The 14,658-nt window shown below is 48.5% G+C and overlaps 1 protein-coding gene across 4 annotated transcripts in view; it reads left to right on the plus strand.

Annotated features, from left to right (window-relative positions):
- The window catches only part of mboat1 (membrane bound O-acyltransferase domain containing 1), a 189,342-nt gene that overhangs the window by 105,034 nt on the left and 69,650 nt on the right, over positions 1 to 14,658 (plus strand). The window lies entirely within an intron of this gene.

Raw genomic sequence — 14,658 nt, forward strand, 5'->3', positions numbered from 1 at the left:
GTTCTTTCCAGGGACTGAGCAGAGATCTGTCTGGGATCTCTCAGACATCCGATCAGAGGTACATCCGCACTGTGACGGGTGCTCTATGTGCCCAGGCAGCAGACTATATAAATTTCAGTCTGGACCAGGCACACCAGGATGCTGGGAAGAAGGAATTGCCGCCACCACTGGTATGCCCCAGATCCAGGAGGTGGTTAGCATCGACTCATCATGGGGTGCCCAGCATCTGTCATAAGGGCTTCCACTCCCTGAATGTGCAGTTGGTGTGTGACCACAAGCTGCATATTATGCACCTCACCCAGGCAGCGTATACGTATAGGTCCTGGCACACTCATTGGTTCCCAACACCTATGAGGCACTCCCTTGGAAAGGGGTTGGCTCTTGGGCGACAAGGGTTACCTGCTGAGCTCTTGGCTAATGACATCTGTCCGGGGGTCCCAGACTGACGTGGAGAACCACTATAATGATGCCCATGCAGCAACCAGCAAGCGGTGCTTCTGGTGGGGTGCTCCAGTATAGCCCCCAGAGAGTCTCGTACATCCTGCTGCTACCTGCACCAATATTGTGCAACAGAGAATGGACATGCTGGAGGAGGAGAATGAATGGCAGGCATTGTATATGAGGAAGAACGGGGCATGGAGTCCGGGCTGGCACGAGAGGCCGCCCAACTTGTGCTCCAGGGCCGCCACACATGGGACAACCTCATCACCTCCAGATTTGCTTGTTAGGAGGCCTGGCCACGTGTAGCTCTGCCACCCCACCTCTCCATACTCTCCCCAAGCCCACCCTCTTCCAAGTGGCGCCCTCTTCCCGATAGCCGCTCATTTCCTCCCCTGCCCCTCTTCCCTTCGCTCCATCCCAGCATCCCAGCAGATCCCTGCACCCCCTAGAGTCCTGCCAGAATCATTACAGTGGAGGGTTTTGGCCCTGGGTAGGTAACATCAGCGGGTCTTGTCCACAGGAGGGAGGATTATGGCAATTCGTTGTGGGATGAACTCTGGTGCTCCACATCGTTTGACAAAGTCTGACTCCTGTCTTCAGGATCACATTCCACTGTCCGCCCGGTGATCCCTACAAGTGTGCTGATCATTCCATCTTATGGGCCCATTTTGGGGTGGTTATGGGGTGGGGTTTGGCAGTTATGGGGATGGTGAATGGTGATGGGTTACTCACTGGCTAAGCTGTCCTACAAGGCGCCTCGGTGGGGGGCTGCCCCATGCCATCCTCCAACACCCACGGCACCAACCTCACACCCCCCAACCTCTACACGCAGCCCAACCCATCACTCACACCCTTCAGACAGAGGATTGAGGCAAGCTGGAATGTTGGTGAAAAAGTGTTTAAACATGACTATATACAATTAGTGTGCCCTGACCCCTATTTCCAACCTATGTGCTGCACCTGTGCCAACTTAACTAGTGTCCAACGTCCTTATTTTATGTGGCTAACCACTCCTTCTAGGCGTGACCCTGGAGGCCTGCAGAGAGGAGGCCTGCTGCATAACTCGCTTTCTGACCTGAGATGGCTTTGGTGGCCGTCCTCTGCAGGTTCTGCCCACTGGCGATAGGTGCGCCAGTGTCAGGTGGGAGGGATTCAGAAGCACTAAGGTGTTCCAGCATCTCCCCTGCTGGAGCCACCAGCATGGACCCCATCGCTTCCTCCTCCCTCAGGTGCTCGATGGTCCCCAGGCTACTCCATGGGAGGAGGTGAGGCTGGAATGAGATCCGGAGGCTGCGCCCTCTCCTGGCGTTGTCAGTCTTGGAGGGCTGCCCTCACCTCAACCAGGGTCCCAATGTCCTCAACCATGAAGCACTGAGACTGGCCACATCTCTCAACGAGTGAGACATGTCCCTCATATTCTTGGTCATGTCCCTCTGTGACTGGCCCAGGCCAGTCAGCGTCCGGCCAATGCTCTCCATGTCCTCAACCATGACCCTTTGTGACTGGGCCAAGCTTTGGAGCACAGCACCATGGCATAGTATCTGGCTGCCTGTGACTGCCCCCCCCCCCCCTGTAATTTCAAGTCACAGTTGGTAGTTGTTTCCACTTTTATCCCCCTACTAACTTGCTGCCCAGCTCTCTCTCGAAGCTGTTTATGTATCATGATGTACATCATTGGTGGATTAGATGTTGGTTAGATTATTTTTGTTTCCAATTATTTCCAACTTCACATAAAATTGCACAGCACAGAAGGAAGCCATTAAGTTGATTGTACCTGTGCTGGTTGTTTGACAACAATATAGGAAACTGAGAGATAAGTGTGGGAGACCTGTTTTAAAATTGCATTTTTGATTGGAGTTGCCAAGTAATCTTACTAATTGTATTCACTGGCTCATGTCGCTATTACTGTGACTTGTCTTTTTTGCAATGTGGCTCCTAGCAACAGATCCCCAAAGTCGGATCTTATTTCATTGTTGGCCAACTACGGTTTTTCATAGTGGCAACTTTATGTTTTTGTTTTTTCTCTGTTGTGAAAGGAATTCTCAGAAACAAATGTCGGGATTTGGTGAGAAAATTATGTATTGTACAGTAGAACCAGGATTAGCTTTTCATTGCTTTGTGACTTGAGGAAATTTTGTAGCACAGGTAACTTATTGATTTAACGTTTGAAATATTGCACTCTTAGTTCAAGTATTATGAATCACAGGTATTATTTTAAATTAAGACTTGAAGAATGTGGTGAAACTGGTGTAACCTGAAATACTGGCTTTTGGAGAAGGTTAAAGCAGAGTAGGAGCAGGGCTTGATAAACTTGACCCAATTTGAATTTTAAGTCACAAATAAAAGGAATGGCTGAGATTTAATCAGTCCGTTCTTCATTCTGTGGTGTTCCTGCATTTATCTACCTTCACTGTGCCCCTTCGGTTCACTTGTATAAAACATAGATGTCGCGTAGTTTCCACTTGCAAGGAGTCAAAAACTAGGGGTCATAAATATAAGATAGTCACAAATAAATCCAATTGGAAATTCAGGAGAAACTCCTTTACCCATATTATGGTAATTACATGTATGGTAATTCCAAGCATGGAAATTACTACTACAGGGAGTGTTTGAGGCAGAGATGCATTTAAGGGGAAAAGCACATGAGGGAGAAAAGAATAAAAGGCAATGCTGATAAGATGACATGAAGGTGACAGAAAGCTCGCATGGAGCATCAACAACAGCATGACTATTGGGCTGGGCTGAATGGCCTGTTGGTGGGCTGTAAATTCTTTGTTATATTTAGTTCCATTGAGGAACCAAGTGAAAAGATGACAATCTGAATTACCAACACCACCAGGTACTGTGGCCAAGCGGGAAGGCACTGGTCTTGTATACCGAAAGTCACGGGTTCAATGCTCACCTGTGCCTGGAGATTGATAGATTTAAATTTCTTCAACAGGGTGATGGAGATATAGTGATACCATCATTGGGCAAGGCTCATGTTCTGGGGCAATTCTCATGTTCGATTCCTATCATGGCATCTGGGGGCATGGTAGCACAGTGATAAGCACTGTTGCTTCACAGAGCCAGGGTCCCAGGTTCGATTCCCGGCTTGGGTCACTGTCTGTGCGGAGTCTGCACGTTCTCCCTGTGTCTGTGAGTTTCCTCTGGGGGCTCCGGTTTCCTCCCACAAGTCCTGAAAGGTGTGCTGTTGGGTGAATTGGACATTCTGAATTCTCCCTCTGGGTACCTGAACAGGTGCCGGTATGTGGCGACCTGGGAATTGTCACAGTAACTTCATTGCGGTGTTAATGTAAGCCTGGTTGTGACACTAATCAACATTATTGTGATTATTGTAATAATTTATTATCAGAGCTAGATAGATTCATGATTAACGAGTGGGTGAAAGTTTAACGGGGGTAGGCAGGAATGTGGGGTTTAAGTTACAATCTGATCAACCATGATCTTATTAAGTGGAGGAGCAGGCTAGAGGGGTCTACACCTGCTCCTAATTCGTATGTTCATACATTCACCAAGTGTTTAAAAGATAAAGATTAGTAATGAACCAATGGCAATTTTCAGGTTTCTAAAGCTAAAGGTTACCGGTGAAGTAATTTATATTGTCCACAGTTTTGAGAAACATAAGAGTCATCTTCGGTAATTTCAGCGACACTGTTGGGCACTGCCTCAGCCATGGCCGTTCTATTGATGGCCTGCACCACCTGCACCGTGAGGGGTAGAACATGCAGGCACGACTCTCCTTTTTAAATAGTACCTATTAGTGGCTGCTTCTAGTTGTGTGCCACCATTTCCTGCAAGAGGGAGGAAAGTGTGTCAGTGAGTATCTCACAATATGTTTGGGCAATGTGGTTGTCTTGGTTGAATAGCTGACGGTATGTGCAAGCTGTGTGAGGCTTCCAACAGAATTAAGTGTGAGGATGAGTTAAGACTAGAAATGCGAAGTTTGAGTTATTAAAAAAAAAATTAGAAGTTGAGTGAAAGAGGGTGTGTGATGATTAAACAGTATGTAATGCTAGTGGTTCATTGCAAGCATATGGCAGCTGAAGTTGAATTCACTGACCTTGATTGTTGTACAGTAAGAAGTCTTACAACACCAGGTTAAAGTCCAACAGGTTTGTTTCAAACACGAGCTTTCGGAGCACGGCTCCTTCTTCAGGTGAATGGAAAGGCTTGTTCCAGAAATGTTTATATAGACACAGTCAGAGATGCCCCGGAATGCGAGCACCTGCAGGCAATCAAATCATCAAAGATGCAGAGAGAGAGGTAACTCCAGGTTAAAGAGGTGTGAATTGTCCCAAGCCAGTTCAGTCGGTAGGCCTCTGCAAGTCCAGGCTTGTTGGTGGGGGCCGAATGTAATGCGACATGAATCCCAGATCCCGGTTGAGTCCGCATTCATGCGTGCGGAATTTAGCTATAAGTTTTTGCTCAGCAATTTTGCGTTGTCGCGTCTCCTGAAGGCCTCCTTGTAGAATGCTGACCCGGAGATCAGAGGCTGTATGCCCTTGACTGCTGAAGTGTTCCCCAACTGGAAGGGAACAGTCCTGCCTGTTGATAGTCGCACGATGCCCGTTTATTCGTTGTCGCAGTGTCTGCATGGTCTCGCCAATGTACCACGCTTCGGGACATCCTTTCCTGCAGCGTATGAGGTAGACTACATTGGTCGAGTCGCACGAGTATGCGCCGCGTACCTGGTGGGTGGTGTTTCCACGTGTAATGGTGGTGTCCATGTCGATGATCTGGCATGTCTTGCAGAGATTACCCTGGCAGGGTTTTGTGGTGTTGTGGTTGCTGTTCTGAAGGCTGGGTAATTTGCTGCAAACAATGGTTTGTTTGAGGTTGCGCGGTTGTTTGAAGGCCAGTAGTGGGGGTGTGGGGATGACCTTGGCAAGATGTCCATCCTCGCTGATGATGTGTTGGAGGCTGCGAAGAAGATGTCGTAGTTTCTCCGCCCCAGGAAAGTACTGGACAACGAAGGGTACTCTGTCAGTGGTGTCCCGTGTTTGTCTTCTGAGGAGGTCGGTGCGGTTTTTTGCTGTGGCGCGGTGGAACTGTCGATCAATGAGTCGAGCGCCATATCCCGTTCGTATGAAAGATGCCCTCGTACGAACGGGATATGGCGCTCGACTCATTGATCGACAGTTCCACCGCGCCACAGCAAAAAACCGCACCGACCTCCTCAGAAGACAAACACGGGACACCACTGACAGAGTACCCTTCGTTGTCCAGTACTTTCCTGGGGCGGAGAAACTACGACATCTTCTTCGCAGCCTCCAACACATCATCAGCGAGGATGGACATCTTGCCAAGGTCATCCCCACACCCCCACTACTGGCCTTCAAACAACCGCGCAACCTCAAACAAACCATTGTTTGCAGCAAATTACGCAGCCTTCAGAACAGCAACCACAACACCACAAAACCCTGCCAGGGTAATCTCTGCAAGACATGCCAGATCATCGACATGGACACCACCATTACACGTGGAAACACCACCCACCAGGTACGCGGCGCATACTCGTGCAACTCGACCAATGTAGTCTACCTCATACGCTGCAGGAAAGGATGTCCCGAAGCGTGGTACATTGGCGAGACCATGCAGACACTGCGACAACGAATAAACGGGCATCGTGCGACTATCAACAGGCAGGACTGTTCCCTTCCAGTTGGGGAACACTTCAGCAGTCAAGGGCATACAGCCTCTGATCTCCGGGTCAGCATTCTACAAGGAGGCCTTCAGGAGACGCGACAACGCAAAATTGCTGAGCAAAAACTTATAGCTAAATTCCGCACGCATGAATGCGGACTCAACCGGGATCTGGGATTCATGTCGCATTACATTCGGCCCCCACCAACAAGCCTGGACTTGCAGAGGCCTACCGACTGAACTGGCTTGGGACAATTCACACCTCTTTAACCTGGAGTTACCTCTCTCTCTGCATCTTTGATGATTTGATTGCCTGCAGGTGCTCGCATTCCGGGGCATCTCTGACTGTGTCTATATAAACATTTCTGGAACAAGCCTTTCCATTCACCTGAAGAAGGAGCCGTGCTCCGAAAGCTCGTGTTTGAAACAAACCTGTTGGACTTTAACCTGGTGTTGTAAGACTTCTTACTGTGCTCACCCCAGTCCAACGCCGGCATCTCCACATCTTGATTGTTGTGTGAGGTTATTATTAAGCTTCTTCCTGACTTCAACCAGGCCCTCGAGACTGGAGTACTGACACGAACGCTGATGGTTATCGGCTTCCATTGCCTTCTCAGTGTATGTCTGGTGGGCATGCTGGTCCCCTGTGGGCCAGGCTTCCAGTGCTGCATCAGAGAACCATGGAGAATTCCCTCTGTTCAGTTATGTGTGTGGGTCAGATGGTTACCCACAGCCACTTTAAAAACCTGATGCAGCCAAAATGCAACTCACTTTTGAAAGATGCAGGCTGATTGTAAGTAGGGAAAACTAGCTTTAAATGACTCGCCACACCTGAACTTGAGCCCCCTGCTGTTGAGAGATATGCTCGCACTCAACTACCATTTAAATTAGCAGGCAACTCAAAATTTGCGAGCTGCCTGCATCACAAAAAATGGGAGAAGGTCAATCACTAAACCTGAACCCCGTGAGCCTTATCCAATGATTTTCCCAGTATGCGAGACTGTGCGACAAATTCTTTTAACGCACTGGTGTTATAGAAGAGGAGCACCTTGCAGATTGTACTTAGAAGGAATAGAAATGCCCCTTGATGGTGCAAGTAAAGTATGTCATTAATTGAAACAAAGAGGGATTGGTGGCTGGAGGTGAGCAAACAATGTCTATCGGGGATTTTTTTCTCTCTTCTGGCAAGGTGTGCAGCAGCTTTCAGAGCCGGTCTAAATTTGGAACAGCAGTCAAGTCTGAGCCAGATTGGAGTTTATTGGAGTGTGGAGAATTGCTGAGAGCTAATAGTGGGAAAAAGAGGGAGCTGTATTTTTAAGGCAGCTTTGTGAATGGGGAGATAAAACTTCCATTTGAAGTCACAAGAGAAAATGTGGTACAAAGTTTGATAAAGAGCCACGTTGGAGGCGATGACGTGTTTTGTTTCTGCTTCAGAGAATGTGAAAAATTCAAACTTGTTAACTGGGGCCAGAATTTTCACAACAATGGAGACCGTCTCTGGCTTAGCCAAAATTACACTGGAGCTCAGATTCCAGCAGTTCATCCACCCCCCCCCAATCCAACACCTGCCATTTTCACCTGAGGACGGAGGAAAATAGGGAGGTTGTGGTTTGCACACTTGTGGTTCACAGAAGCAACTGAACATGTAAAGGTATAGCTGCCTTAAAACAGATTCAGTTTTTGTTAGTGGGATGTGCAAAACAATGTGTAAAGCTTCTGGACTTTACACTTTTCAAGAGAACGTCTAAATCTACTGGAATTCTTTGGAGAGGTAGGATACCCTTTTGGATGGGTACAAGGACATCTTTGGGAGAGGTCAAGTGCCCTGTGGGAGCGGTCCGAAGCCCCTTTGGAATTTAAAAAAAAATAAATGTAGCGTACCCAATTATTATTTTTTTCCAATTAAGATGGAATTTAGATTGGCCAATCCAGCTAACCAGCACATCTTTGGGTTGTGGGGTTGAAACCCATGCAGACATGGGGAGAATGTGTAAACTCTGCACGGTCAGTGACCCAGGGCCGGGATTCGAATGCGGGTCCTCAGTGCCACAGTCCCAGTGCTATCCACTCCACTACATGCCGCCTTCTTTGGAATTTATAAAAGTGGACATGAATGTGTCTAATAGTGGATAAACTCATTGGATTGTCAAGCTGTCAAAGGATTTAAATCTCCTGAGCGGGATTCTCTGGTTTTTGACGCCAAAATCGTTTTCGGCGATCGGCTGCAGAATCCCTATTGGCGCCGGTATCGGGGCGGGGCGGCTTTATGCGATGTTCCGCCCCCTCCAAAACATTACCTGAGGCCGTCCCCCTGATGTTCTGCCTCTGATGGGCTGAGTTCCCGACGGCGTGAGTCACTTGTCCTATTTATTTTCGGGAACCCAGCATGGCTGCTGCGGACTAAGTCCAGCGCCGCCACAGCTGGGGGGAGCTGATCCGCGGGCAGGGCGGCTTTAGCGGGGTCTGGGGGCACTAGCAGGGGGTTGCTGGGGGTGACAAGCCTGGCCAAACGGAAGCACTATTTGGCAGGCTGGGCCCTTGCGGCCGCTGCAGTGCGCATGCACGCCCATGGACCCGGCAATTCTCCGGCCATATGCGCAGCGCTGCATGCCTGCTAGCCCCCACCAGATGGAGGATCGATGGCCGTTGTGCTCTGTTTTTACGGTCGTAAAACGCCACTGTGCGCACGCTGGCCTCAGCACATAGTCTCCCAAACGGAGAATCCAGCCCCCTGACTTTTAATTTTTCTAACAGTCTGTTGGTTTAAAAAAAACGTGCTTGCTAGTTCACTCTGCTGGTGACATAAACCTGAGGGTAACCTTTGTAGGATCTGTGCTGGATTGCTGATTCCAAAATCTGTGATCATCACAATGAGGTGCCTGTCAGTTCGCATTTTGATTGAGAGCTCAAAGTGGTTATAAATTCATTGTTAGCAATGAATATAAATGCTTGTTTTTATAAGAAATTAAGTTGTTGAAAGAATTTAAATATAGTGAATGTTTTTTAATGACCAGGAAGCCAGCAGTTGGAAGAACATAGAATTTAATTAAGGTAACATAAAGTTTGCCCATGACAGCAAACTAAATTACAGTTCCCTCGTGGGCATTGTGGGGGTTATCACACCCTTTCATCCCCCCTCCCCAAATCTGAAGTTCCCTCTCTAAAACCATCTGAGGAGGCCTTCTGCACCGCTTTGTATGTGCTTCCGTCAGTAGTAGGTCTGGGTCGGGTGACATGTAACGGTTGATAGTCTACCTTTTTATAGACAATCTGCAGAGGGTTATTGCCGGGATTTCGGCACCAGACATGGCATCATCTATTTGTGCATACGTGTCGGTGTCCATCTCTGAGCCGGAATTGTCTTCGTCTTGATGATCTGGGCGTTGCGCCACAGTGGATTATATGCCTTGGTTTAGGAGTGGTTCTCGGGTAAGTGGAGGTACCGACATCCCTGGTCGGCCATCTTCTAGTACGGGCTTGCGCTTCTTTAGGTGGTCCCTGTGTTTATGCAAGGTTTTACCTTGGACCTTAACCCTGTCTGATATGGTCCTGTTTTCTCCGTATGACCCTAGGAGCAAGAGTACACCGTCTCCAAAGTTGCGGGCATAAACTGTGGCCACTGATTGAAAATTCTGCCCTGGCGACCTGAGGGCATGATATTTTTGCGTGTCTTACAACAGCTCGACTTTCCTGCCCAGGTTTGGGAAAGTCCGTCTTAATCTGGTTCTGAAACGTCGACCCATCAGCAGTTCTGCTGGTGCCACTCCTGTTGTAACATGCGGTGTGGTCCTGTAGTTGAAAAGTAATCTCGCCAGTTGTGTGTCCAGGGAGCCTGTGGTCTGTTTCCGCATACCTCCGGAATGCTTTGACCACCCGTTCGGTCAGACCATTGGATGACAGGCGGTACCTGGTGGTTCGGATATGTCTGATTCTATTCATACATGCAAACGTGGAGAAATCTTCGCTTGTGAACCTTTTCCCATTACCGGTGACCAGTACTTCAGGAATCCCGTTAGTGCTAAATGACCTCTTGATGGAAGCCCTTGATATGCTGGAGGCCATCGTATATATGTCAAGCCACGTAGAATGGGCGTCTACAAGAATGAGAAACATGGAACCCATCAACGACTCAACACAATTCGCATGCAGCCTTACCCAGAGGGGCCAGGCCACTCCTAGGGATGAGGGAAGGCCGTAGGTGGGAGCTTCTGGTGCTCCTGATATACGGGGCAGCTTTGCATGGCTCGCTCAATGTCCCCATTGATTCCTGGCCACCAGACGTAACTTCTTACCAGCGTTTTCATTTTTGAAGCCCCTGGGTGACCGTTGTGTAAGTCCTCAGAATCAACTCCTGTCCTGGGGATGGGATGACCATAGGATTCTCCCCATAGGAGTATGCTGTCTTCGACATTTAGTTCCTGCTGATTTTGGATATAGGGCAATCGGGATGCTGGGGGGGGGGGGGGGGGTCCGCTGTAATAATATGTGTCAGAGTTTCGCCAATTTGGGATACGTCTGTGTCCAGATGCGTATCTGCACGGCTGTCACCTGTAGAGTGTCCATAAAGTTCAAAGACGACATAACCTGGCCCTCAGTTTACTCCTACAGTCCAAAGATGCGCAGGTTAGGTGGATTGGCCATGATAAATTGCCCTTAATGTTCAAAAAGGATGGGTGGGATTACTGGGTTTTGGGGGTAGGGTGGAGGGCTTAAGTGGGGTGCTCTTTCCAAGGGCCGGTGCAGACTTGATGGACCAAATGACCTCCTTCTGCACTGTAAATTCTATGATAATTTTGTTCACCACTGGTGGAGATGGGGGACTTTCAGGCAGCAGAAGGCGTCTGAGTGGGCTATCTGGACCCTTGGGCGATGTTGAAAAGTATATTCATATGTTGTGAGCAAAAGTGCCCAGCTCTGAATTTGGGCCAAGGCTATGAGGGAGGGGGAATCCCCTTGGCATCTAAAGAGGCTCAGCAGTGGCTTGTGGTCAGTGATTATATAGTAGTGTTACCCGTAAACATTCTGATAAAAGTATCTTCATCATGAATATCACGGCCAAGCCTTTTTCTATCTAGGCATAGCGGAGCTTTGTGTCTGCCAGAGTTCTGCGTGCGAATGCTATGGCGTGTTCTGTGCCATTGTCCCCTCTATGGGACAGCACCGCCCTGATGATGTAGGGGGAGGCGTCACAAGTGACGATGATCGGACGGGATGGATCATAGTGGGCATGTAGCTGGGAGGATGACTGCCACCTCCTCACTCCTGAAAATGCCTCTTCCTATTGAGTACCCCAGGCCCACTTTTGGTTCTTCCTCAGCAAGATGTGAAAGGGTGCCAACAGAGTTGCCAAGTTTGGAATTAACTTCCCGTAATAATTTACGCGGCCTTAAAATGATTATAGTTCGTGGCATTCCGTGGAGTTGAGGTTCCTTTTATGGCCTGGACCACCACCTCCTTTATTCACCCTATACCCTAAGGATGTCGTTGCCTGTGCTAGAAAACCACATTTACTTCTCCACAGCCTCTTATCTGAGAGAATTATCTGAGAACGTCCCCTAGATTATCTATGTGCTCCTTGTCGATGGCACCTGTAAGGAACACACCGTCTACATACATGCCACCGTGGATAGTCCTTGAAGTATCCCTTCCAACATTCTTTGAAAGTTTGCACGGGCTGAAGAGACCCCGAAAGAGAGGTGAGTGTATTTGAATATCCCCTGTGGGTGTTTATAGTCGCATACTTCCAAAATGCGGAGTCCAGTTCCAACTGAAGATATGCATGCTCATATCAAGTTTGGTGAATGAGCATCCTCCAGCTAGTTTTGCATACAAGTCCTCCACGCAAGGCACAGGGCCGATCAAGTCTGCACCGACCCACTGAAGCCCTCACTTCCACCCTATCCCCGTAGCCCAATGATCCCTCCTAACGTTTTGGACACTAAGGTACAATTTATCATGGCCAATCCACCTAACCTGCACATCTTTAGACTGTGGGAGGAAACCGGAGCTCCCGGAGGAAACCCACGCAGACACGGGGTGAAGGTGCAGACTCCGCAGAGACAGTGACCCAGCGGGAAATCAAACCTGGGACCCTGGCGCTGAGAAGCCACAGTGCTATCCACTTGTGCTACCGTGCTGCCCTGTCATGATGCAGTTAGCTGTATTATGTTGTCCTCTTCAGGCGAGGCCACATGCAAGGCCTTGTCTCGGGCGCTCTCTCCGCCGAATTATGGCAGCCTTGATTACCACACATCTACGCCCACATGACTGCCAATGCTGCTGGAATTTTCCCTCGTCCTCGGAGGAGGTATCTCACTGGTCTCTGGCGACTCCTGAATATTGAGCCTGACTGGTATTCGGGTACAGCCCTGGGATGCATGAGTCTGGTATGGAGGTCGAGCAACACTCTGGGCACTGTAGTCCATGAAACCTTGGTGTTCCGGCATCCCTTTCTCTACATTTTCATGGGACAGCACTAGCTCAGTGGCCCTTTTTAATTCCAATGTGGTCTCCACTATCAGCTTCCTTTACGTGGCTATGTTGTTGATTCGACAGACAAGTCGGCGTCTCAGCATTTCAGATAGGGATGCCTGAATTCACAGTGCTCCGCCAACCATCAGAGTCAGGTTAAGAAGTCTGTAACTGACTCCCCAGGCATGTGTGCAGCCGTGTTGAACCGGTACCGTTGCATAATGCCCAACCGTTTTGAGTCATAGTTAGACACCAGTGCAACAAATTCATCAAAGGATTTGGAATCTGGAAAGCCAGGTAGGTGAGGCTTTTTATAATACCAGAAGTTGGAACGCCGTAAACTCTGCGGAGGATTACCTCCTGTCGGTCATCTACCAGGATGCGATTGGCCTGGAAAAAGTACCTCATCTGCTTTGCATACTGAGCACAATCTTCCTGGTCTGCGTTAAAGGCCTTCAGTTTCCCAAAGAAGTGGCATATTTGAAAACTAGTTTCACACACCACTACATGGCAATCTTCTGGTACGGCTGGGGTGTCCTGAATTAGTCTTCAAATTTTCATTTTTCCCCATTGCCAGTTTAATGACCAGGATGCCAGCGATTAGAGGATATAGAAATTAATTAAGGGAACACAAAATCTGCCCACGGCAGTGAATTATTTGCACTACACAGTCCCATTAGTACAATCAACATGCCGGTCCCTGTCCGGGCAGGCTTTTATACTTGATCTTCGAGCCCCAGCTGGGTGGGCCTCTGCCTAGTAATGGAGAATCTCTTTTTTTCAAGAGCCTTATGGGGAGATCAATTATGGTTTCCCCGTGGCCCTCGTTGGGGTTATCACAGATTTTAAAGAGTAAATTTATCAATAGGCACTTGGAGCTTTATTTTATTTCACATCAGCATGGTACCTGAAGTCTGCCCATGGTGAACACTAGGTGAATTAGCATGGAGGGTGCAATAGGTGGTGAAAAGGGAACATGGGTTGGCATAAATTGACACTAAGTTGGCATGGGGCAATAAAGGGCCGTGGGGTTGGAATGGAGGTTATGAGTGGCTATAAGGGTGGGTAGAGGAACATGAAATGGCATGGATGAGGCATGAGAGGCGTGAGATGAAGGCTAGACAGTTGATTTTTGGCGTCTTGTTATTTTTCATCGGGAACAAAATACTGGAGGACCAAGGCCAGCTTTTCAAACAGTCTGCCTCTGTACCTGGCAGCTCCTATTGATATCCCTGCGCTATTCCAAGGAGCAGTGGGTCCATCTTCTACTAACACTCCACCCCCATCCCAGAATGAAAATCTGACTACCTGGACCGCTTTCTCCTGAGTTGGAATTTCCCACCTCTGTGCTCCCAATTTGGAATCCCGTCAGTGCTGACAAAAGCCAGTCGGCCATCGAGTCTGCACCGACCCTCCGAAAGAGCACCCTACTTAGGCCAAATCCCCAGCTCTATCCCCGTAACCTCGCCTAACCTATGGATATTTAGAGGTAATTTAGCATACCAATTCACCTGACCTGCACATCTTTGGATTGTGGGAGGAAACCGGAGCACCTGAAAAAAACCCACGCAGACGCACGGAGAACGCGCAAACTCCACACAGTCAACCGAGGTCGGAATCAAACCCATGTCCCTGGAGCTGTGAGGCAGGAGTGCTAGCCACTGTGCGAAAGTGCTGCCCCGGGGCAAAAATTCAGGCCATACTTGGGGGGGGGGGGGGGAAATTCAGGCCTCAACCTTTTTAGGCTGTGTGTACTTTTTCCCCCTCACTGATTATTGATTCCCCATCACTTGCATTTTGTGACACAGCTTCTTCCCAACTTTAGAGGGACTAGCTAAGATTCCTTGCAAGGGAAATTGTTTGCATTAAACCTTGTTCTGTCACACTTGCTCAGTCTTCATATTCCTTATTGTTACATCCTTGTGCACTTTTTCACTTTCTGTCTCGATTTCTGCTTATTCAGGGTTTATAGGTGATCACTGCTCACATTGTGCTAAACATTGTGACAGACAGACAGACTGAGAACCAAAATTATACTGAAAACAGTTGCCTATCTGAAGATTAACTTCTATACTTTTGAAGGAAGCTTCTTTGCTTTAA

Source organism: Scyliorhinus canicula, chromosome 5 (assembly GCF_902713615.1).
Source record: "Scyliorhinus canicula chromosome 5, sScyCan1.1, whole genome shotgun sequence".
Lineage (NCBI taxonomy): Eukaryota > Metazoa > Chordata > Chondrichthyes > Carcharhiniformes > Scyliorhinidae > Scyliorhinus > Scyliorhinus canicula.